This window comes from Polypterus senegalus, chromosome 16 (genome assembly GCF_016835505.1).
Source record: "Polypterus senegalus isolate Bchr_013 chromosome 16, ASM1683550v1, whole genome shotgun sequence".
NCBI lineage: Eukaryota > Metazoa > Chordata > Cladistia > Polypteriformes > Polypteridae > Polypterus > Polypterus senegalus.
This window is the reverse complement of record NC_053169.1, coordinates 102,615,498-102,637,815: the sequence shown is the minus strand read 5'-3', so window position 1 is coordinate 102,637,815 and position 22,318 is coordinate 102,615,498. Positions and strand designations below refer to the sequence as shown.

At 41.5% G+C, this 22,318-nt stretch overlaps 1 long non-coding RNA gene across 1 annotated transcript; it reads right to left on the bottom strand.

Moving 5' to 3' along the window:
* Positions 1 to 15: 15 nt before the first annotated feature.
* On the bottom strand, positions 16 to 21,916 carry LOC120516445. Its single transcript, XR_005630848.1, has 4 exons — positions 21,816 to 21,916; positions 14,501 to 14,854; positions 7,193 to 7,544; positions 16 to 243 (listed from the first exon to the last, which is right to left on the bottom strand). It is a non-coding gene; the product is annotated as an uncharacterized LOC120516445 (long non-coding RNA).
* Positions 21,917 to 22,318: the final 402 nt, after the last annotated feature.

Sequence of the window (22,318 nt, the reverse complement as noted above, 5' to 3'; positions counted from 1 at the left end):
ATTGAAGCTCGGATTTGTAGGCAGATCCTCCCATGGAATGTGGTAATGGATTATCGAGACATGTGCCCTTCCAATCTTCACTGAAACGCTCGCGATCCTCTTTGCTGACTCACTCCCATAAACAGCAACGCTTTTCACTGTAGCTGCTCCTGAAAGTTTTCTCCTGGTACAGATGAGACCGATGTTTGAAGAGTATTTATTTGTTCTTGCTCTCTTTTTACAGCTCTCAAACATCGTGAAAACCTAAAATAAAATAAAGCTAGTGAATTAAACAATAAATGAATTACACAGGCGTAGGGATAACAAATTTAAAACATACCGTGTGCGCCTTCTGACCAGAAATTCAGGAGTCTTTATTACAGTCTGTCCGATACTTCACTCCTGACTATCTTATTAAAACTAAAACCTTTCTTCAGCTCAGCGTCCATTAAGTGTGTCACTATGTGCATTTCAGCTCCACCAATGAACCTTATCATGTGACCACAGCGCCTTCCGTTCAGCCTAACTTCGTAAACTTATGTACAAACACATTTAGATCATAAAATAAGTAAAATTACAATTAGAAAAAATTATCAACAATAACATTGCACCACAACTATTATGATATACAATATAATTTACAAAAAATATTTTACAAATTCAAACATCAAATTTACATACATATATACACTCACCTAAAGGATTATTAGGAACGCCATACTAATCCGGTGTTTGACCCCCTTTCGCCTTCAGAACTGTCTTAATTCTACGTGGCATTGATTCAACAAGGTGCTGAAAGCATTCTTTACAAATGTTGGCCCATATTGATAGGATAGCATCTTGCAGTTGATGGAGATTTGTGGGATGCACATCCAGGGCACTAAGCTCCGTTCCACCACATCCCAAAGATGCTCTATTGCGTTGAGATCTGGTGACTGTGGGGGCCATTTTAGTACAGTGAACTCATTGTCATGTTCAAGAAACCAATTTGAAATGATTCGAGCTTTGTGACATGGTGCATTATCCTGCTGGAAGTAGCCATCAGAGGATGGGTACATGGTGGTCATGAAGGGATGGACATGGTCAGAAACAATGCTCAGGTAGCCCGTGGCATTTAAACGATGCCCAATTGGCACTAAGGGGCCTAAAGTGTGCCAAGAAAACATCCCCCACACCATTACACCACCACCACCACCAGCCTGCACAGTGGTAACAAGGCATGATGGATCCATGTTCTCATTCTGTTTACGCCAAATTCTGACTCTACCATTTGAATGTCTCAACAGAAATCGAGACTCATCAGACCAGGCAACATTTTTCTAGTCTTCAACTGTCCGATTTTGGTGAGCTCGTGCAAATTGTAGCCTCTTTTTCCTGTTTGTAGTGGAGATGAGTGGTACCCGGTGGGGTCTTCTGCTGTTGTAGCCCATCCGCCTCAAGGTTGTGCGTGTTGTGGCTTCACAAATGCTTTGCTGCATACCTCGGTTGTAACGAGTAGTTACTTCAGTCAAAGTTGCTCTTCTATCAGCTTGAATCAGTCGGCCCATTCTCCTCTGACCTCTAGCATCAACAAGGCATTTTCGCCCACAGGACTGCCGCATACTGGATGTTTTTCCCTTTTCAAACCATTCTTTGTAAACCCTAGAAATGGGTGTGCGTGAAAATCCCAGTAACTGAGCAGATTGTGAAATAATCAGACCGGCCCGTCTGGCACCAACAACCATGCCACGCTCCAAATTGCTTAAATCACCTTTCTTTCCCATTCTGACATTCAGTTTGGAGTTCAGGAGATTGTCTTGACCAGGACCACACCCCTAAATGCATTGAAGCAACTGCCATGTGATTGGTTGATTAGATAATTGCATTAATGAGAAATTGAACAGGTGTTCCTAATAATCCTTTAGGCGAGTGTACAGTATATACACACTGACATATTTTGCGACAGGTACACTGCCACCAAAATTACAAAGATTTATGTTAGCCATATTCAAACAGAATTTAATAAATCTTGTAATTTTCCTTTACTCAGACTCAAACTTGTCTTAGACGCTTAAATTCAAGGTATTGTTCCCATCTGTTTTAGTGCTATCTGCATACTGTAGTAATTTTCTAATACAACTGATTTGTGAACTGGTCCTTCTAGAAAGGATGGCTGTGTCAGATGTTCACCTTTCTTTCCTAAATCCCTTTGTCCTATTTGAATTTTAACCTTCGTACTAAGCCATCATCATCTTCATTTGTTTCTATGATTCTGGCAAGTTTCCACTCATTTCTGGGAATATCGTCCTCCTTGACAATTACTACATATCCAACTCATACATTTCTTTTGAGTGTATGCCACTGCTGTCTAAGGCTTAGGTTGGTCAGGTATTCCTTGCCATCTGCTCCAGAACTGCTCTGTCAAGTACTACACTCTATGCCACCATTTCTTGGCATACAAATCTTCTCTGACAAACTTGCCAGGAGGTGGAGGAGGCTCCTCTTCAAAGATGTCCTTTTGTGCTGCTTTATCAGTACAAAGGCGGCTATTCTTCGTTCTTCTACACTAATGGGTCATGTTTGGCCTTTATTTGCCAGCCTTTGAATTCTAGGAACAACATTAAGAGCTGCATTCCAATCTGTGAATCTTGAGAACCTTTCAAGAAAACTTTCTCTTTCAGAAACATCAGACTTCAAGACCCTTACTGCTGGGTCACCTATAAGTAGCTCTAGGGATCCTAGGCTTGTTACAATCTCCGCTCCCACAGGAATTTAGGTCCTGTAAACCAACACAAAGCAATCAAGTCTGCCACCTTAACACCCCTAGAGGCTTGATCTGCTGGATTGTGACTTGTTTCAAAATAGAACCATTGGCTTGGATCTGTTTTGTCTCTTATTTTCTGAACACGATTAGCTACAAAAACATGGAAGCACCAAAGTTTATTTTTGATATACCCCAGCGCTACCTCGTAATCTGTCCAGAAGAATTCCTGATCTATCGTTAGTTCTAGCTCCTCTCTAAGGATGTTACTCACTGCAGCAGAAACTGTAGCCGCAGTCAGTTCAAGGCGAGGTATGGTAGCAACCTTTATGGGTGCCACTCTGGCCTTACCCATGATCAGAGCACAGTGAAACTGTTGCCAGTCACAATCCTAATATATGAACACTGACCATAACCTTTATTGCTGGCTTCTGAAAAGTGATGTAACTCAATTTGTTGGATTGTGCCAAGATTATCAGGAAAGAGACATCTTTTTATGCGAATTTCTTGAAGGTTTTTCAAATCGTGAAGCAACGTCTTTCACTTTGGCTTTAGTTGAGGGGAAAGAGGTTCATCCCATCTTACACCCGTTTGCACATCTCTCAAGTATTCTTTGCCCAGTCAAGACATAGTGAGAAAGAAACCCCTAATGGATCATACACACTTGCGACCATTGATAGTAGTCCTCACCGTGTGGCTGCCCTTCCATCGACAATGGCATTGAACGTAAATACATCAGCTTCGGCATTCCACTTTACTCTGAGCACACTTTGCACTGGAAGCTCATTATAATTCAGGTCTACATCTTTCACTGAACTGGCACATTCATTCTTTGGAACTGCATTCAAAACATCTCTGCTGTTGGACACAAATTTGTGTAGACGTAAATTTTCTTTAGCACATACCTCCCGTGTTTCCTTAATCAGCTGCTTGGCATTCTGAACAGAGTCAATACGGGCAAGTCCGTCATCAACACAGACATTTTTTCGGATGAAACTCGCTGCCAATGGGTAGTCCTTTTCAAACTCATTAACAAGGTACTTCATGCCACAGTCAGCACATCCTGGAGATGATGTTGCTTCAAAAATACGCACTCGTTCGATACTCCTTCGGATCCATTTGTGTCTTCACATTTCCCCACCACAAGAACCCTCAGAAAATCCCATCACAAATAATTGCAATTCGGTGCTGGCGAAATCTACAAACAACTCCAGTCAAAGCTTTAGTTAAGTCAGGGCCTGTAAGCAGGTGGTCATTTAGAGAGTTACCTTCACATTTTGCAGAGCGGTCCAATACGACTCTGATTTTCTCTGGCTTTCTAAGATGATACACACCATGGTGTGGAATGTACCAAGTGCTACCCTCCTTTGGTGTGGCATTCACTTCTTCTGCATCACCGTCTTTCAAGACACCATTCATGAATTTCACATAATCCTCTTGTTACTTGGGACTTTTCGCCAGTTTTCTTTTTAAATGCCTCAAACGTACTTCAGCCAGATGCTTATTTGTAGGCAGCAGAGGACACTCTTTGAAGGGTAGAGGCATTTCAAGATGTCCTCCTTCGTTGTGGTGAATTTTAACAATTGACAGGTTTAGAAATTGGATATCTTCTTGACATATTTTCTTTCCTCTGGGCTCTGTGCCCAAGAAATCAGTTTCTAGTGCCTGAATGACAGAGGCAGGTACAACAAACGGTAGTTCCTTTACAGAGATGCCGTGACAAAATCCTTTCACCTTCCTTGGGTTTATACAAGGTGTGATGGATCCTACTATACTCCAGCCTAGTTAAGTCTCGACTGCATATGGCTCATAATCCTCCCCTGATATCACTTGTTTTGGTTGCAGGGCTCGTGCACTGCAGGACAGTTCAACAGGTCTGGCATTGTTTCCTCCACACTGAGAAGATGGGTCAAACCTTTCACTGTTTCAGGAGTAGGGATGCTACTTTGTTCTAGTGGGATGTCCTCCCGTGTATATGCAGGTGGTAGTACAATGTACTCTGGTGACAAGTACCCTCTCACTCTTAGTCCAGTTGCTCTTTGACAACTCACTATTGAACCTTTGTCAGTCATTGTTGACAGCTTTAATCTAACAGGTTCTGTGTCTGCTTGAATTTTCTCACAAACATCCTGGTCAATAAAGGTATCATTCCTCTGTGTGTCCAGTAATGCATACACTAAGATTTCTGAGCTGTTCTTTGCCGCACAAGAAAGCCACACTGGAACAATCATTGAAGTGCGCTCGCTGTTGGCTACACTCACGCTGCACAAAGCAGTGGACGAATCCTCCTCTGACTGTGGCGACTCTGGCCCTTTTCCTTGAAGACGTTCTTCATGAGGCGGTGTGGGCTGGTTACGTCTGCAGACAATGCAGATGGCCCTCTTTCTACAATTTTTGGAATTGTGGCCAGCCCAAAGGCAGCCAAAACACATGTTGCTGTCGAAAATACATTTTTTCTTTTACTCCAAAGACATTGCTGCACATTTTTTACATTTATATATAAAGTGTTTTTGTTGACAACAGACGCATTCTACTTCCCTCAAGTTTTGAGTGGCGGAAGAGCTAGTTTCGGAATCTTTGTTGCCCTCTGATGCGTTTGAGTCTTTTAAAGTGGATTTTGGATCCTGAGATGTCTTTGTTGATGACATTAAGGTGATTGCCTTGAGACGCTTTTGTTCCTTTACAGGTTTTTCTTCCGTATGTTTCAATGCATAAAGTGAAGAAATTGGATTGCATGCAATGCGCACTTCCTCTTCCACAAAGTCTGAAAATTCCTGCAAGCTTGAATATGGTTGGTCTTCACTCAGTGCTTTAGAAACATATCGATTCCACTGGGCTGTTAGCCAATCAGGTAGCTTCTGCAATAATTTCTGATTCTCCTCACAATCATCCAGAATCTTTAAGCCCTGTATATGCAGCATTGCATTCTTGCATGAGATGAGGAAATCACTAAACTCTCTCAAATGAAGAGATTTTCTTGGTCCAACCTTTGGCCAGGTACTCAGGTTTGCTCTGAATGCTCTTTGGACTACAAAGGGGTGACCATAGCGTTTGTTCAATGCAACCCAAGCTTGCATGTATCATTCCCCATCACTCCAAAAAAACATTCCTTCTACTAAGATCACTGCTTCTCCACTTAGGTATCTTCTCAAATTGAACAACCTATGTGCAGGGTTCGTGCAGTTTGTTTCAATTGAGGCCTTGAAGCAGGTGCTCCATTCAATACATTTGAGTGGGTCCCCTGTAAACACAAAGGGTTCTGGTGCTGGAAGTTTAGCCACTGCTAGGGATTCTCTTAATGCCTGAACTAGCAAGGCTTCCTTCGATGCTGATTTTGTTTTACCTTCAGGAACTGAAGTGCTCTGAGGAACTTGGGCAGGAGGACTGCTGTCGTGCTGCATTGGAGACTGACTTGGAGGCAGTGTGGTTATTACTCCGATATCTCCTATTTCGGCACTCAACTTTAATTCCTCTTCAGCATAAACAGTGTATTCTGCCTCTATGACTTCAAGATCCCTTTGCTTTTCCTGCATTTTTCATCTCTCTTGTTGGGCTAGGACCTCCTTTCTCTGAATAGAAATTTCCCTTCGATCTGGTTTCTTCTCTTTGGAGTAACTGGAGAAGAGTTTCTTTCTCAGCAACTGCATCAAACATTTTGATATCTGCTGCCATATAGCCTTTTCAGAACTACCATTATGTCACTAATTACTGAGATGCTGCTATCCATTTTTCTTCTTATATCTTGAGTTGGGGTAGCCAGTGCACGTAAAACCTCATATTTCTTTTTTTCAGATCCAACTCATATTTCTCCAAATCCAATATCATTTCACTTAACTCAGCTTTGGATAATTCTTCCTTGAGTTTAGACCTGATAAGCTGAGCCTCTGCTTTGAAATTTACATACATGAGCAGAAACTTTCTTTCCTTCTTAGATATCTCGTTCCCTTTAAACTCAACCATTTTTTCTGTTGGGCGTTGGCTCTTTCTGAGCCGAATGTGCTGCGTGACATGAGATGGTTGCTCCTGTAGCCCTACTCTGTGTATTTCAAGCTCTGCATAAATTTCAGCCACGCGTTCTTCAACCACTTGTCTGACTGAGTTTTCAAGTTCAGTTTCTAATTTCTTCTCTAATTGTGCCTTCTCATTTTCTAAAGCCACAATCACTTGTTCTAGTAAATGATTTCGACTGTACCTTGTTCCAATTTCACTAACAAACTTATAAGCACTGTATTGCAATAATAAACAATCAAATGTGAATTATAGAAGTCTCATGAAAATACATATAATCAATTATCAAATAATCTATACATTTATGCTCAACTTACAAAACAAAATAGCATATTAAACACAATATGTAATTAAAACGTTCCTAATAGGAATAACAAGAAACGTTAATATCACCAATTAAGAATACGACTGTATTTCCAAATTTAAAGATGCCTAACCTGACGTCCCAACAGCCTCGTGACTTACTGTAAACAGAATAGTCCAATGATGTTAGGACGATTCCCTTTTTGTTGCTGCACTTCACTTCAAAACCGTCTCCTTATCGTGTGCCAAACCTGCTTCGTTGAATCGGCCATTGAAGCTCCGGATTTGTAGGCAGATCCTCCCATGGAATGTGGTAATGGATTATCGAGACATGTGCCCTTCCAATCTTCACTGAAACGCTCGCGATCCTCTTTGCTGACTCACTCCCATAAACAGCAACGTTTTTCACTGTAGCTGCTCCTGAAAGTTTTCTCCTGGTACAGATGAGACCGATGTTTGAAGAGTATTTATTTGTTCTTGCTCTCTTTTTACAGCTCTCAAACATCGTGAAAACCTAAAATAAAATAAAGCTAGTGAATTAAACAATAAATGAATTACACAGGCGTAGGGATAACAAATTTAAAACATACCGTGTGCGCCTTCTGACCAGAAATTCAGGAGTCTTTATTACAGTCTGTCCGATACTTCACTCCTGACTATCTTATTAAAACTAAAACCTTTCTTCAGCTCAGCGTCCATTAAGTGTGTCACTATGTGCATTTCAGCTCCACCAATGAACCTTATCATGTGACCACAGCGCCTTCCGTTCAGCCTAACTTCGTAAACTTATGTACAAACACATTTAGATCATAAAATAAGTAAAATTACAATTAGAAAAAATTATCAACAATAACATTGCACCACAACTATTATGATATACAATATAATTTACAAAAAATATTTTACAAATTCAAACATCAAATTTACATACATATATACACTCACCTAAAGGATTATTAGGAACGCCATACTAATCCGGTGTTTGACCCCTTCGCCTTCAGAACTGTCTTAATTCTACGTGGCATTGATTCAACAAGGTGCTGAAAGCATTCTTTACAAATGTTGGCCCATATTGATAGGATAGCATCTTGCAGTTGATGGAGATTTGTGGGATGCACATCCAGGGCACGAAGCTCCCGTTCCACCACATCCCAAAGATGCTCTATTGCGTTGAGATCTGGTGACTGTGGGGGCCATTTTAGTACAGTGAACTCATTGTCATGTTCAAGAAACCAATTTGAAATGATTCGAGCTTTGTGACATGGTGCATTATCCTGCTGGAAGTAGCCATCAGAGGATGGGTACATGGTGGTCATGAAGGGATGGACATGGTCAGAAACAATGCTCAGGTAGCCCGTGGCATTTAAACGATGCCCAATTGGCACTAAGGGGCCTAAAGTGTGCCAAGAAAACATCCCCCACACCATTACACCACCACCACCACCAGCCTGCACAGTGGTAACAAGGCATGATGGATCCATGTTCTCATTCTGTTTACGCCAAATTCTGACTCTACCATTTGAATGTCTCAACAGAAATCGAGACTCATCAGACCAGGCAACATTTTTCTAGTCTTCAACTGTCCGATTTTGGTGAGCTCGTGCAAATTGTAGCCTCTTTTTCCTGTTTGTAGTGGAGATGAGTGGTACCCGGTGGGGTCTTCTGCTGTTGTAGCCCATCCGCCTCAAGGTTGTGCGTGTTGTGGCTTCACAAATGCTTTGCTGCATACCTCGGTTGTAACGAGTAGTTACTTCAGTCAAAGTTGCTCTTCTATCAGCTTGAATCAGTCGGCCCATTCTCCTCTGACCTCTAGCATCAACAAGGCATTTTCGCCCACAGGACTGCCGCATACTGGATGTTTTTCCCTTTTCAAACCATTCTTTGTAAACCCTAGAAATGGGTGTGCGTGAAAATCCCAGTAACTGAGCAGATTGTGAAATAATCAGACCGGCCCGTCTGGCACCAACAACCATGCCACGCTCCAAATTGCTTAAATCACCTTTCTTTCCCATTCTGACATTCAGTTTGGAGTTCAGGAGATTGTCTTGACCAGGACCACACCCCTAAATGCATTGAAGCAACTGCCATGTGATTGGTTGATTAGATAATTGCATTAATGAGAAATTGAACAGGTGTTCCTAATAATCCTTTAGGCGAGTGTACAGTATATACACACTGACATATTTTGCGACAGGTACACTGCCACCAAAATTACAAAGATTTATGTTAGCCATATTCAAACAGAATTTAATAAATCTTGTAATTTTCCTTTACTCAGACTCAAACTTGTCTTAGACGCTTAAATTCAAGGTATTGTTCCCATCTGTTTTAGTGCTATCTGCATACTGTAGTAATTTTCTAATACAACTGATTTGTGAACTGGTCCTTCTAGAAAGGATGGCTGTGTCAGATGTTCACCTTTCTTTCCTAAATCCCTTTGTCCTATTTGAATTTTAACCTTTCGTACTAAGCCATCATCATCTTCATTTGTTTCTATGATTCTGGCAAGTTTCCACTCATTTCTGGGAATATCGTCCTCCTTGACAATTACTACATATCCAACTCATACATTTCTTTTGAGTGTATGCCACTGCTGTCTAAGGCTTAGGTTGGTCAGGTATTCCTTGCGCCATCTGCTCCAGAACTGCTCTGTCAAGTACTACACTCTATGCCACCATTTCTTGGCATACAAATCTTCTCTGACAAACTTGCCAGGAGGTGGAGGAGGCTCCTCTTCAAAGATGTCCTTTTGTGCTGCTTTATCAGTACAAAGGCGGCTATTCTTCGTTCTTCTACACTAATGGGTCATGTTTGGCCTTTATTTGCCAGCCTTTGAATTCTAGGAACAACATTAAGAGCTGCATTCCAATCTGTGAATCTTGAGAACCTTTCAAGAAAACTTTCTCTTTCAGAAACATCAGACTTCAAGACCCTTACTGCTGGGTCACCTATAAGTAGCTCTAGGGATCCTAGGCTTGTTACAATCTCCGTTCCCACAGGAATTTAGGTCCTGTAAACCAACACAAAGCAATCAAGTCTGCCACCTTAACACCCCTAGAGGCTTGATCTGCTGGATTGTGACTTGTTTCAAAATAGAACCATTGGCTTGGATCTGTTTTGTCTCTTATTTTCTGAACACGATTAGCTACAAAAACATGGAAGCACCAAAGTTTATTTTTGATATACCCCAGCGCTACCTGCGAATCTGTCCAGAAGAATTCCTGATCTATCGTTAGTTCTAGCTCCTCTCTAAGGATGTTACTCACTGCAGCAGAAACTGTAGCCGCAGTCAGTTCAAGGCGAGGTATGGTAGCAACCTTTATGGGTGCCACTCTGGCCTTACCCATGATCAGAGCGCAGTGAAACTGTTGCCAGTCACAATCCTAATATATGAACACTGACCATAACCTTAATTGCTGGCTTCTGAAAAGTGATGTAACTCAATTTGTTGGATTGTGCCAAGATTATCAGGAAAGAGACATCTTTTTATGCGAATTTCTTGAAGGTTTTTCAAATCGTGAAGCAACGCTCTTTCACTTTGGCTTTAGTTGAGGGAAAGAGGTTCATCCCATCTTACACCCGTTTGCACATCTCTCGAAGTATTCTTTGCCCAGTCAAGACATAGTGAGAAAGAAACCCCTAATGGATCATACACACTTGCGACCATTGATAGTAGTCCTCACCGTGTGGCTGCCCTTCCATCGACAATGGCATTGAACGTAAATACATCAGCTTCGGCATTCCACTTTACTCTGAGCACACTTTGCACTGGAAGCTCATTATAATTCAGGTCTACATCTTTCACTGAACTGGCACATTCATTCTTTGGAACTGCATTCAAAACATCTCTGCTGTTGGACACAAATTTGTGTAGACGTAAATTTTCTTTAGCACATACCTCCCGTGTTTCCTTAATCAGCTGCTTGGCATTCTGAACAGAGTCAATACGGGCAAGTCCGTCATCAACACAGACATTTTTTCGGATGAAACTCGCTGCCAATGGGTAGTCCTTTTCAAACTCATTAACAAGGTACTTCATGCCACAGTCAGCACATCCTGGAGATGATGTTGCTTCAAAAATACGCACTCTCGTTCGATACTCCTTCGGATCCATTTGTGTCTTCACATTTCCCCACCACAAGAACCCTCAGAAAATCCCATCACAAATAATTGCAATTCGGTGCTGGCGAAATCTACAAACAACTCCAGTCAAAGCTTTAGTTAAGTCAGGGCCTGTAAGCAGGTGGTCATTTAGAGAGTTACCTTCACATTTTGCAGAGCGGTCCAATACGACTCTGATTTTCTCTGGCTTTCTAAGATGATACACACCATGGTGTGGAATGTACCAAGTGCTACCCTCCTTTGGTGTGGCATTCACTTCTTCTGCATCACCGTCTTTCAAGACACCATTCATGAATTTCACATAATCCTCTTGTTACTTGGGACTTTTCGCCAGTTTTCTTTTTAAATGCCTCAAACGTACTTCAGCCAGATGCTTATTTGTAGGCAGCAGAGGACACTCTTTGAAGGGTAGAGGCATTTCAAGATGTCCTCCTTCGTTGTGGTGAATTTTAACAATTGACAGGTTTAGAAATTGGATATCTTCTTGACATATTTTCTTTCCTCTGGGCTCTGTGCCCAAGAAATCAGTTTCTAGTGCCTGAATGACAGAGGCAGGTACAACAAACGGTAGTTCCTTTACAGAGATGCCGTGACAAAATCCTTTCACCTTCCTTGGGTTTATACAAGGTGTGATGGATCCTACTATACTCCAGCCTAGTTAAGTCTCGACTGCATATGGCTCATAATCCTCCCCTGATATCACTTGTTTTGGTTGCAGGGCTCGTGCACTGCAGGACAGTTCAACAGGTCTGGCATTGTTTCCTCCACACTGAGAAGATGGGTCAAACCTTTCACTGTTTCAGGAGTAGGGATGCTACTTTGTTCTAGTGGGATGTCCTCCCGTGTATATGCAGGTGGTAGTACAATGTACTCTGGTGACAAGTACCCTCTCACTCTTAGTCCAGTTGCTCTTTGACAACTCACTATTGAACCTTTGTCAGTCATTGTTGACAGCTTTAATCTAACAGGTTCTGTGTCTGCTTGAATTTTCTCACAAACATCCTGGTCAATAAAGGTATCATTCCTCTGTGTGTCCAGTAATGCATACACTAAGATTTCTGAGCTGTTCTTTGCCGCACAAGAAAGCCACACTGGAACAATCATTGAAGTGCGCTCGCTGTTGGCTACACTCACGCTGCACAAAGCAGTGGACGAATCCTCCTCTGACTGTGGCGACTCTGGCCCTTTTCCTTGAAGACGTTCTTCATGAGGCGGTGTGGGCTGGTTACGTCTGCAGACAATGCAGATGGCCCTCTTTCTACAATTTTGGAATTGTGGCCAGCCCAAAGGCAGCCAAAACACATGTTGCTGTCGAAAATACATTTTTTCTTTTACTCCAAAGACATTGCTGCACATTTTTTACATTTATATATAAAGTGTTTTGTTGACAACAGACGCATTCTACTTCCCTCAAGTTTTGAGTGGCGGAAGAGCTAGTTTGGAATCTTTGTTGCCCTCTGATGCGTTTGAGTCTTTTAAAGTGGATTTTGGATCCTGAGATGTCTTTGTTGATGACATTAAGGTGATTGCCTTGAGACGCTTTTGTTCCTTTACAGGTTTTTCTTCCGTATGTTTCAATGCATAAAGTGAAGAAATTGGATTGCATGCAATGCGCACTTCCTCTTCCACAAAGTCTGAAAATTCCTGCAAGCTTGAATATGGTTGGTCTTCACTCAGTGCTTTAGAAACATATCGATTCCACTGGGCTGTTAGCCAATCAGGTAGCTTCTGCAATAATTTCTGATTCTCCTCACAATCATCCAGAATCTTTAAGCCCTGTATATGCAGCATTGCATTCTTGCATGAGATGAGGAAATCACTAAACTCTCTCAAATGAAGAGATTTTCTTGGTCCAACCTTTGGCCAGGTACTCAGGTTTGCTCTGAATGCTCTTTGGACTACAAAGGGGTGACCATAGCGTTTGTTCAATGCAACCCAAGCTTGCATGTATCATTCCCCATCACTCCAAAAAAACATTCCTTCTACTAAGATCACTGCTTCTCCACTTAGGTATCTTCTCAAATTGAACAACCTATGTGCAGGGTTCGTGCAGTTTGTTTCAATTGAGGCCTTGAAGCAGGTGCTCCATTCAATACATTTGAGTGGGTCCCCTGTAAACACAAAGGGTTCTGGTGCTGGAAGTTTAGCCACTGCTAGGGATTCTCTTAATGCCTGAACTAGCAAGGCTTCCTTCGATGCTGATTTTGTTTTACCTTCAGGAACTGAAGTGCTCTGAGGAACTTGGGCAGGAGGACTGCTGTCGTGCTGCATTGGAGACTGACTTGGAGGCAGTGTGGTTATTACTCCGATATCTCCTATTTCGGCACTCAACTTTAATTCCTCTTCAGCATAAACAGTGTATTCTGCCTCTATGACTTCAAGATCCCTTTGCTTTTCCTGCATTTTTCATCTCTCTTGTTGGGCTAGGACCTCCTTTCTCTGAATAGAAATTTCCCTTCGATCTGGTTTCTTCTCTTTGGAGTAACTGGAGAAGAGTTTCTTTCTCAGCAACTGCATCAAACATTTTGATATCTGCTGCCATATAGCGCCTTTTCAGAACTACCATTATGTCACTAATTACTGAGATGCTGCTATCCATTTTTCTTCTTATATCTTGAGTTGGGGTAGCCAGTGCACGTAAAACCTCATATTCCTTTTTTTTCAGATCCAACTCATATTTCTCCAAATCCAATATCATTTCACTTAACTCAGCTTTGGATAATTCTTCCTTGAGTTTAGACCTGATAAGCTGAGCCTCTGCTTTGAAATTTACATACATGAGCAGAAACTTTCTTTCCTTCTTAGATATCTCGTTCCCTTTAAACTCAACCATTTTTTCTGTTGGGCGTTGGCTCTTTCTGAGCGCCGAATGTGCTGCGTGACATGAGATGGTTGCTCCTGTAGCCCTACTCTGTGTATTTCAAGCTCTGCATAAATTTCAGCCACGCGTTCTTCAACCACTTGTCTGACTGAGTTTTCAAGTTCAGTTTCTAATTTCTTCTCTAATTGTGCCTTCTCATTTTCTAAAGCCACAATCACTTGTTCTAGTAAATGATTTCGACTGTACCTTGTTCCAATTTCACTAACAAACTTATAAGCACTGTATTGCAATATTAAACAATCAAATGTGAATTATAGAAGTCTCATGAAAATACATATAATCAATTATCAAATAATCTATACATTTATGCTCAACTTACAAAACAAAATAGCATATTAAACACAATATGTAATTAAAACGTTCCTAATAGGAATAACAAGAAACGTTAATATCACCAATTAAGAATACGACTGTATTTCCAAATTTAAAGATGCCTAACCTGACGTCCCAACAGCCTCGTGACTTACTGTAAACAGAATAGTCCAATGATGTTAGGACGATTCCCTTTTTGTTGCTGCACTTCACTTCAAAACCGTCTCCTTATCGTGTGCCAAACCTGCTTCGCGTTGAATCGGCCATTGAAGCTCCGGATTTGTAGGCAGATCCTCCCATGGAATGTGGTAATGGATTATCGAGACATGTGCCCTTCCAATCTTCACTGAAACGCTCGCGATCCTCTTTGCTGACTCACTCCCATAAACAGCAACGTTTTTCACTGTAGCTGCTCCTGAAAGTTTTCTCCTGGTACAGATGAGACCGATGTTTGAAGAGTATTTATTTGTTCTTGCTCTCTTTTTACAGCTCTCAAACATCGTGAAAACCTAAAATAAAATAAAGCTAGTGAATTAAACAATAAATGAATTACACAGGCGTAGGGATAACAAATTTAAAACATACCGTGTGCGCCTTCTGACCAGAAATTCAGGAGTCTTTATTACAGTCTGTCCGATACTTCACTCCTGACTATCTTATTAAAACTAAAACCTTTCTTCAGCTCAGCGTCCATTAAGTGTGTCACTATGTGCATTTCAGCTCCACCAATGAACCTTATCATGTGACCACAGCGCCCTTCCGTTCAGCCTAACTTCGTAAACTTATGTACAAACACATTTAGATCATAAAATAAGTAAAATTACAATTAGAAAAAAAAATTATCAACAATAACATTGCACCACAACTATTATGATATACAATATAATTTACAAAAAATATTTTACAAATTCAAACATCAAATTTACATACATATATACACTCACCTAAAGGATTATTAGGAACGCCATACTAATCCGGTGTTTGACCCCCTTTCGCCTTCAGAACTGTCTTAATTCTACGTGGCATTGATTCAACAAGGTGCTGAAAGCATTCTTTACAAATGTTGGCCCATATTGATAGGATAGCATCTTGCAGTTGATGGAGATTTGTGGGATGCACATCCAGGGCACGAAGCTCCCGTTCCACCACATCCCAAAGATGCTCTATTGCGTTGAGATCTGGTGACTGTGGGGGCCATTTTAGTACAGTGAACTCATTGTCATGTTCAAGAAACCAATTTGAAATGATTCGAGCTTTGTGACATGGTGCATTATCCTGCTGGAAGTAGCCATCAGAGGATGGGTACATGGTGGTCATGAAGGGATGGACATGGTCAGAAACAATGCTCAGGTAGCCCGTGGCATTTAAACGATGCCCAATTGGCACTAAGGGGCCTAAAGTGTGCCAAGAAAACATCCCCCACACCATTACACCACCACCACCACCAGCCTGCACAGTGGTAACAAGGCATGATGGATCCATGTTCTCATTCTGTTTACGCCAAATTCTGACTCTACCATTTGAATGTCTCAACAGAAATCGAGACTCATCAGACCAGGCAACATTTTTCTAGTCTTCAACTGTCCGATTTTGGTGAGCTCGTGCAAATTGTAGCCTCTTTTTCCTGTTTGTAGTGGAGATGAGTGGTACCCGTGGGGTCTTCTGCTGTTGTAGCCCATCCGCCTCAAGGTTGTGCGTGTTGTGGCTTCACAAATGCTTTGCTGCATACCTCGGTTGTAACGAGTAGTTACTTCAGTCAAAGTTGCTCTTCTATCAGCTTGAATCAGTCGGCCCATTCTCCTCTGACCTCTAGCATCAACAAGGCATTTTCGCCCACAGGACTGCCGATACTGGATGTTTTTCCCTTTTCAAACCATTCTTTGTAAACCCTAGAAATGGGTGTGCGTGAAAATCCCAGTAACTGAGCAGATTGTGAAATAATCAGACCGGCCCGTCTGGCACCAACAACCATGCCACGCTCCAAATTGCTTAAATCACCTTTCTTTCCCATTCTGACATTCAGTTTGGAGTTCAGGAGATTGTCTTGACCAGGACCACACCCCTAAATGCATTGAAGCAACTGCCATGTGATTGGTTGATTAGATAATTGCATTAATGAGAAATTGAACAGGTGTTCCTAATAATCCTTTAGGCGAGTGTACAGTATATACACACTGACATATTTTTGACAGGTACACTGCCACCAAAATTACAAAGATTTATGTTAGCCATATTCAAACAGAATTTAATAAATCTTGTAATTTTCCTTTACTCAGACTCAAACTTGTCTTAGACGCTTAAATTCAAGGTATTGTTCCCATCTGTTTTAGTGCTATCTGCATACTGTAGTAATTTTCTAATACAACTGATTTGTGAACTGGTCCTTCTAGAAAGGATGGCTGTGTCAGATGTTCACCTTTCTTTCCTAAATCCCTTTGTCCTATTTGAATTTTAACCTTTCGTACTAAGCCATCATCATCTTCATTTGTTTCTATGATTCTGGCAAGTTTCCACTCATTTCTGGGAATATCGTCCTCCTTGACAATTACTACATATCCAACTCATACATTTCTTTTGAGTGTATGCCACTGCTGTCTAAGGCTTAGGTTGGTCAGGTATTCCTTGCGCCATCTGCTCCAGAACTGCTCTGTCAAGTACTACACTCTATGCCACCATTTCTTGGCATACAAATCTTCTCTGACAAACTTGCCAGGAGGTGGAGGAGGCTCCTCTTCAAAGATGTCCTTTTGTGCTGCTTTATCAGTACAAAGGCGGCTATTCTTCGTTCTTCTACACTAATGGGTCATGTTTGGCCTTTATTTGCCAGCCTTTGAATTCTAGGAACAACATTAAGAGCTGCATTCCAATCTGTGAATCTTGAGAACCTTTCAAGAAAACTTTCTCTTTCAGAAACATCAGACTTCAAGACCCTTACTGCTGGGTCACCTATAAGTAGCTCTAGGGATCCTAGGCTTGTTACAATCTCCCGTTCCCACAGGAATTTAGGTCCTGTAAACCAACACAAAGCAATCAAGTCTGCCACCTTAACACCCCTAGAGGCTTGATCTGCTGGATTGTGACTTGTTTCAAAATAGAACCATTGGCTTGGATCTGTTTTGTCTCTTATTTTCTGAACACGATTAGCTACAAAAACATGGAAGCACCAAAGTTTATTTTTGATATACCCCAGCGCTACCTGCGAATCTGTCCAGAAGAATTCCTGATCTATCGTTAGTTCTAGCTCCTCTCTAAGGATGTTACTCACTGCAGCAGAAACTGTAGCCGCAGTCAGTTCAAGGCGAGGTATGGTAGCAACCTTTATGGGTGCCACTCTGGCCTTACCCATGATCAGAGCACAGTGAAACTGTTGCCAGTCACAATCCTAATATATGAACACTGACCATAACCTTTATTGCTGGCTTCTGAAAAGTGATGTAACTCAATTTGTTGGATTGTGCCAAGATTATCAGGAAAGAGACATCTTTTTATGCGAATTTCTTGAAGGTTTTTCAAATCGTGAAGTAACGTCTTTCACTTTGGCTTTAGTTGAGGGGAAAGAGGTTCATCCCATCTTACACCCCGTTTGCACATCTCTCGAAGTATTCTTTGCCCAGTCAAGACATAGTGAGAAAGAAACCCCTAATGGATCATACACACTTGCGACCATTGATAGTAGTCCTCACCGTGTGGCTGCCCTTCCATCGACAATGGCATTGAACGTAAATACATCAGCTTCGGCATTCCACTTTACTCTGAGCACACTTTGCACTGGAAGCTCATTATAATTCAGGTCTACATCTTTCACTGAACTGGCACATTCATTCTTTGGAACTGCATTCAAAACATCTCTGCTGTTGGACACAAATTTGTGTAGACGTAAATTTTCTTTAGCACATACCTCCCGTGTTTCCTTAATCAGCTGCTTGGCATTCTGAACAGAGTCAATACGGGCAAGTCCGTCATCAACACAGACATTTTTTCGGATGAAACTCGCTGCCAATGGGTAGTCCTTTTCAAACTCATTAACAAGGTACTTCATGCCACAGTCAGCACATCCTGGAGATGATGTTGCTTCAAAAATACGCACTCTCGTTCGATACTCCTTCGGATCCATTTGTGTCTTCACATTTCCCCACCACAAGAACCCTCAGAAAATCCCATCACAAATAATTGCAATTCGGTGCTGGCGAAATCTACAAACAACTCCAGTCAAAGCTTTAGTTAAGTCAGGGCCTGTAAGCAGGTGGTCATTTAGAGAGTTACCTTCACATTTTGCAGAGCGGTCCAATACGACTCTGATTTTCTCTGGCTTTCTAAGATGATACACACCATGGTGTGGAATGTACCAAGTGCTACCCTCCTTTGGTGTGGCATTCACTTCTTCTGCATCACCGTCTTTCAAGACACCATTCATGAATTTCACATAATCCTCTTGTTACTTGGGACTTTTCGCCAGTTTTCTTTTTAAATGCCTCAAACGTACTTCAGCCAGATGCTTATTTGTAGGCAGCAGAGGACACTCTTTGAAGGGTAGAGGCATTTCAAGATGTCCTCCTTCGTTGTGGTGAATTTTAACAATTGACAGGTTTAGAAATTGGATATCTTCTTGACATATTTTCTTTCCTCTGGGCTCTGTGCCCAAGAAATCAGTTTCTAGTGCCTGAATGACAGAGGCAGGTACAACAAACGGTAGTTCCTTTACAGAGATGCCGTGACAAAATCCTTTCACCTTCCTTGGGTTTATACAAGGTGTGATGGATCCTACTATACTCCAGCCTAGTTAAGTCTCGACTGCATATGGCTCATAATCCTCCCCTGATATCACTTGTTTTGGTTGCAGGGCTCGTGCACTGCAGGACAGTTCAACAGGTCTGGCATTGTTTCCTCCACACTGAGAAGATGGGTCAAACCTTTCACTGTTTCAGGAGTAGGGATGCTACTTTGTTCTAGTGGGATGTCCTCCCGTGTATATGCAGGTGGTAGTACAATGTACTCTGGTGACAAGTACCCTCTCACTCTTAGTCCAGTTGCTCTTTGACAACTCACTATTGAACCTTTGTCAGTCATTGTTGACAGCTTTAATCTAACAGGTTCTGTGTCTGCTTGAATTTTCTCACAAACATCCTGGTCAATAAAGGTATCATTCCTCTGTGTGTCCAGTAATGCATACACTAAGATTTCTGAGCTGTTCTTTGCCGCACAAGAAAGCCACACTGGAACAATCATTGAAGTGCGCTCGCTGTTGGCTACACTCACGCTGCACAAAGCAGTGGACGAATCCTCCTCTGACTGTGGCGACTCTGGCCCTTTTCCTTGAAGACGTTCTTCATGAGGCGGTGTGGGCTGGTTACGTCTGCAGACAATGCAGATGGCCCTCTTTCTACAATTTTTGGAATTGTGGCCAGCCCAAAGGCAGCCAAAACACATGTTGCTGTCGAAAATACATTTTTTCTTTTACTCCAAAGACATTGCTGCACATTTTTTACATTTATATATAAAGTGTTTTTGTTGACAACAGACGATTCTACTTCCCTCAAGTTTTGAGTGGCGGAAGAGCTAGTTTCGGAATCTTTGTTGCCCTCTGATGCGTTTGAGTCTTTTAAAGTGGATTTTGGATCCTGAGATGTCTTTGTTGATGACATTAAGGTGATTGCCTTGAGACGCTTTTGTTCCTTTACAGGTTTTTCTTCCGTATGTTTCAATGCATAAAGTGAAGAAATTGGATTGCATGCAATGCGCACTTCCTCTTCCACAAAGTCTGAAAATTCCTGCAAGCTTGAATATGGTTGGTCTTCACTCAGTGCTTTAGAAACATATCGATTCCACTGGGCTGTTAGCCAATCAGGTAGCTTCTGCAATAATTTCTGATTCTCCTCACAATCATCCAGAATCTTTAAGCCCTGTATATGCAGCATTGCATTCTTGCATGAGATGAGGAAATCACTAAACTCTCTCAAATGAAGAGATTTTCTTGGTCCAACCTTTGGCCAGGTACTCAGGTTTGCTCTGAATGCTCTTTGGACTACAAAGGGGTGACCATAGCGTTTGTTCAATGCAACCCAAGCTTGCATGTATCATTCCCCATCACTCCAAAAAAACATTCCTTCTACTAAGATCACTGCTTCTCCACTTAGGTATCTTCTCAAATTGAACAACCTATGTGCAGGGTTCGTGCAGTTTGTTTCAATTGAGGCCTTGAAGCAGGTGCTCCATTCAATACATTTGAGTGGGTCCCCTGTAAACACAAAGGGTTCTGGTGCTGGAAGTTTAGCCACTGCTAGGGATTCTCTTAATGCCTGAACTAGCAAGGCTTCCTTCGATGCTGATTTTGTTTTACCTTCAGGAACTGAAGTGCTCTGAGGAACTTGGGCAGGAGGACTGCTGTCGTGCTGCATTGGAGACTGACTTGGAGGCAGTGTGGTTATTACTCCGATATCTCCTATTTCGGCACTCAACTTTAATTCCTCTTCAGCATAAACAGTGTATTCTGCCTCTATGACTTCAAGATCCCTTTGCTTTTCCTGCATTTTTCATCTCTTGTTGGGCTAGGACCTCCTTTCTCTGAATAGAAATTTCCCTTCGATCTGGTTTCTTCTCTTTGGAGTAACTGGAGAAGAGTTTCTTTCTCAGCAACTGCATCAAACATTTTGATATCTGCTGCCATATAGCGCCTTTTCAGAACTACCATTATGTCACTAATTACTGAGATGCTGCTATCCATTTTTCTTCTTATATCTTGAGTTGGGGTAGCCAGTGCACGTAAAACCTCATATTCCTTTTTTTCCAGATCCAACTCATATTTCTCCAAATCCAATATCATTTCACTTAACTCAGCTTTGGATAATTCTTCCTTGAGTTTAGACCTGATAAGCTGAGCCTCTGCCTTGAAATTTACATACATGAGCAGAAACTTTCTTTCCTTCTTAGATATCTTGTTCCCTTTAAACTCAACCATTTTTTCTGTTGGACGTTGGCTCTTTCTGAGCGCCGAATGTGCTGCGTGACATGAGATGGTTGCTCCTGTAGCCCTACTCTGTGTATTTCAAGCTCTGCATAAATTTCAGCCACGCGTTCTTCAACCACTTGTCTGACTGAGTTTTCAAGTTCAGTTTCTAATTTCTTCTCTAATTGTGCCTTCTCATTTTCTAAAGCCACAATCACTTGTTCTAGTAAATGATTTCGACTGTACCTTGTTCCAATTTCACTAACAAACTTATAAGCACTGTATTGCAATAATAAACAATCAAATGTGAATTATAGAAGTCTCATGAAAATACATATAATCAATTATCAAATAATCTATACATTTATGCTCAACTTACAAAACAAAATAGCATATTAAACACAATATGTAATTAAAATGTTCCTAATAGGAATAACAAGAAACGTTAATATCACCAATTAAGAATACGACTGTATTTCTAAATTTAAAGATGCCTAACCTGACGTCCCAACAGCCTCGTGACTTACTGTAAACAGAATAGTCCAATGATGTTAGGACGATTCCCTTTTTGTTGCTGCACTTCACTTCAAAACCGTCTCCTTATCGTGTGCCAAACCTGCTTCGCGTTGAATCGCCATTGAAGCTCCGGATTTGTAGGCAGATCCTCCCATGGAATGTGGTAATGGATTATCGAGACATGTGCCCTTCCAATCTTCACTGAAACGCTCGCGATCCTCTTTGCTGACTCACTCCCATAAACAGCAACGTTTTTCACTGTAGCTGCTCCTGAAAGTTTTCTCCTGGTACAGATGAGACCGATGTTTGAAGAGTATTTATTTGTTCTCTCTCTCTTTTTACAGCTCTCAAACATCGTGAAAACCTAAAATAAAATAAAGCTAGTGAATTAAACAATAAATGAATTACACAGGCGTAGGGATAACAAATTTAAAACATACCGTGTGCGCCTTCTGACCAGAAATTCAGGAGTCTTTATTACAGTCTGTCCGATACTTCACTCCTGACTATCTTA